Consider the following 4,133-nt stretch of genomic DNA (forward strand, 5'->3'; position numbering starts at 1 on the left):
GGAAGACCCAGTGCTTGTGAAACAAGGAATCTGGAATCTGCCAAACAGATGACTCAGTGGGGCTTTCAAGGGACAAGTGTAGGGGTTGAAAGGGTCACGACCCCCACACCAAATCCTAAAACACTGTGACCAGGGACCATTCAGTCCAACTCTCTCATATTTCAGATGGCGAGGTGAAGCCTTATTCAAGGCCACACGGCCCAGCTACTGTCTGAGGACAGACCCCAGATAAAGTAAGGGCACATGGTGAGCAGGCAGCACAAACACACCGACAGCACAGGACACGGGATCACAAACTGTGACAGCTGTGTGTGCACAGGCCAAGATGGACGGCACGGGTGCTTCATGCACATGCATTAAAGCCAGGTGAGGCCGAGAGCACAAGTGGCCTAGGGAGGGAGGAAGGCAAACTACGCAGGCCTTGGGCCTGCATTCCTGAGATGAGGGTGAGGGGCTGAGGGAGGCAATCAGCATGCTCAGGGTCTAACGTGTCTGGTGTGCCCTTTGGGCTCTGCTCCTTTGCTAACATGGGGACTGGGGCTAATCCTGGGCCCACAGAGGGGCCTCCCAGAGGTTAGGTTGCAAGTGTTCTGAAAAAGCCACCTTTAGGAAGGACAGATTTTCTTATCAGAAACTTCTAGATTACTCTCCTGTGGCCCCAGAGAGGCCTTGTGCCTACTTTCAGGGTACTCCTTCCAACTAACTAATTAATACAGACACTTCCCCAGCAAACCATGCCCCAGACTAGAGGCCTTGTGGGGTAGGCCGCAGTTTGTGGCCTGGACCTCGGACTGTGGACCGCATCTCCTCCCTTTTTCTGTTTGTTTTCAATCCTCTGACCGCAGGCTGGCTGGTGAGGTAGGTAGAGAGGAGGAGACTCTGGTGCCAACACGCACACACACACACACACACACACACACACACACACACACACACACACGGCCTCCTGTGCCCCCAGTCTCAGGGGCTGGTCAATGATTGACTGGCATTTCACAGGCCGCTGGTTCCAGACCCCAGCCTGCTGACCCCTCGAGGTCACCTCCCTAAGCCAGAGCCCCTTCCTTCCTCTTCAGTGCCGGTAGTCACTTCCACTGCCCGCAGACCCAGTACCTGCCACCCAAAGACCATCTCAGGCAGTTCTGGTGTGCTGCCCTGTTCTGCAGTCACCCCTTTCCTCTGCAGTTGTCTCTGTCTCTCAGGGTCCCTCACTGGACCCTTCTGGCAAACTTTTAGGCTCCTCCAGCAACCCTGGCAGTCCCCCTGGCCCCCTCCCTTCTCCTCCTGAGGGCACCCCCCCCCACCCCCGCCTTTGTCCCTCAGACATCCCCTTTCCTTGGCTGTCCTGGCAGGCCCTGCTGGAGGGGCAGTTGAGGGGAGAAGCGAATCAGCAGCTCCCACCCCTGCCCCCCTTCCTCTCCGCTTGTCAAATGCCAGACAAGGTTTTTTCCCCTTCCTTCCTGGCTCTGAATGGGTTCATTCTCTTTAGGAAACTCAGCCCCGCTGGAGCCTCCTCCAGGGGCGTGAGTTCTGACCCCCGCTCCTCCCCCATCCCCACTCCAGCCCCCACTCCCACTGGCTCCGCCCTCCCTAAGCAGCCATCTAGGACTGAGCATTGTCTCCAGACCAAGTTGCCTGCTGGGATCTGGGATGCGGGAGAGGGTGGGCTTGTCTGGCCAAGGCAGGAGTAGGGGGTGGGGAGGCGAGATCTTTGTGGAGGGGGGGGCCAGTAGTTGCCCGGATTTCTTGGAGGACCCCCTTCTGACTCCTGTGCAGGGACCCGCAGGGAGGGTGGGTTCATGCACCCTTGATTCCGGGCTCTGGAGCCAAATGAATAAAGCCAAAGTCTCATGGCTCAGTTACCTCGGGATCCAAGGGTTCCTCTTCTGCAAAATGGAGAAAGATAACACCCCGCCAGAGGACTCAGTGAGATGAGGGGTGTGGCTCTAGGACAGACGGTGGCACCGAGTAGGGGACTCAGGAAAGGATGCCATCACAGCAGCTTTCCTGACAGGACAAGCCCTCCCAACACAATGGCAGGGAGCATGGGGCCCGGGGGGAGACAGGACATCTTTAATCCTGACTCTTAAGACCCTGATGGTCTCTTGAAGCCTCAAGCTTGGGTGCCCAGTGCAAGTCCTTCAGTGTGAGACCAGCAAGTGACTCTTGGAGCCAGAGCCCCGTCTCCTCTCCCTGAAGGGCTGAGAGGCTGCGCGTCTGAGAAGCACCTTGACTAGGTCCTGGGCTGGGTGATGGGGTGAGGGTGAGGGGCTGGCTTTGCTGGCTCTTCACCTTTTCCCTCATTAGCTCTGAGAATGTCTTGGGCAAATTACTTAACGTGTTTGAGCCTCCGTTTCCTTGCTCCTCACCCTCATCCTAACTCTAACTCTAACCCTAGAGAAGGTAGGAATATTGATGCCCATCCTGAAGGGCCGCCGTGTCCCCATACACAGCAGTATTTCTTGAACATTCATGACTGTAATCCAAAGAATAAATCCATTGCACCTCATCACCCAGGACACACATGCCCTTACCCCACTTACCTGTAGTCAATCTTCTATTCCATTCTATTTCTCAAAAACTAACTAACTAAATAAATAAAATAAAAAAGAAAGAAAGACTTGTCCTGATCATTGAAATTGGTTTCACAACCAACCTTCTAATGGATACTGACCTGCAGTTTGATCATCACTGATTAGAGCCAGAGGTGGACTTACCATGGTGTTAAAGAGGGGTAAGCTTCAGGCCCCTCATTTGCATTTATGTGTCTAATTTTGTATTTATAACTTTGTTTTCTTTTTCTTAAAGAGAGTCCCCCAAATTTCATAAGCTTCAGGTCCCACAAAACCTGGATCTGTCCCGTATAACTAAACATGAGACCACTTTTCGAGCAATTACTATGTATGTGCTAAGTACTGTGCTTAGAGCTTCAGGAGTATTATCTCCTTTAACCCCTAGCACAGTGTGCCAGATGCTATTTTACAAGTGAGCCAACTGAGACCCAGAAGGGCTCAGTCGCTTGCGTAAGGTCACACAGCTAACCCGTGGCGGAGTTGAGATTTGAACCGAAGTCATTCTGATCCCAGAGTGCCGTGTTCTCAAGTTCCCTACTGTGAAAGTGCCTGCCTAGAACCACGCTAGGAATAAGGAAGCAGTTTAAGAGATGCTAATGTCCTTCATTCTGCAGCCCCCAGTAGGTGCCTCTGATCCCCTCTTGACCAGCACAGGCGTGCTCAAGGCTGAGCATTCCAACTAGAGTTGCCAGATTTAGCAAATAAAAATAAGGATGCCCAGTTAAATTTGAATTTCAGATAAGCAACAAATAATTTGTTAGGATAAGTGTATCTCGTGCAATATTTTGTTGGCATTTCCAACAAAAACACGCCTTCCTTCCATCCCCACCCCCACGAGACCCCTGACCGGGTCTTAGTAACTGGGTCAGGGGCTCCAGGTGGAATGCAGGGTGGGGAGGTGGAATTAAGCAGAATAATAAAAGGCAAGGGACAGAGAAGGAACCTTGGATGAATTGGGTGCTGAGTGCCCCGTAAAGAAACAAGGATGTTCTTTGAAGGATTGAGATGTAGGTTTCTCCAATTTGACTCTCTCCCCAAACTTGTAGACCCCCTTAAAAGCATGCTTTTCAGACTGGAAAAGATATCTAGAAGATTCGAGAAGGTATGCCAGGGAGTCCTGGAAGCCACAGGTTAAACGCAACACATCTCCCTCCTTGACTAACATTTTTACCTGAGGATGTGGTAGGAAAACCATTATTGGATATTAAAACAAACAGGCATGGGATGGCGTAGGATGCAAACGGCCAGGAATGTTTAAGATAAAACCTGCGACTTAAAAGAAAGTTAAGAATGGCAGGCTAAAGCGTTTGCCCCAGACTGCCGGGGGAGGGGCGCCATCACCCTCCTCTGCTTTGGGGGGGTTCTCCATGGAAACGGGTGAGAACTGCTGCGGGCAACCCTGGAGTCCGGGCGCTGGCAGCAACGCCACCCAGGCCTGCGCGGAGAGAGGGAGAAAGTGAAGCTGGGAGTTGCCACTCCCAGGGACTTGCTGGAATGCGGTTGGAGGGGGTGGGGGGGGGGGGCGAGCTGCGAGCGCGCTGGCTCCCAATCACGGGAGGAGGA

This window comes from Balaenoptera musculus, chromosome 20 (assembly GCF_009873245.2).
Source record: "Balaenoptera musculus isolate JJ_BM4_2016_0621 chromosome 20, mBalMus1.pri.v3, whole genome shotgun sequence".
NCBI classification, from domain to species: Eukaryota; Metazoa; Chordata; class Mammalia; order Artiodactyla; family Balaenopteridae; genus Balaenoptera; species Balaenoptera musculus.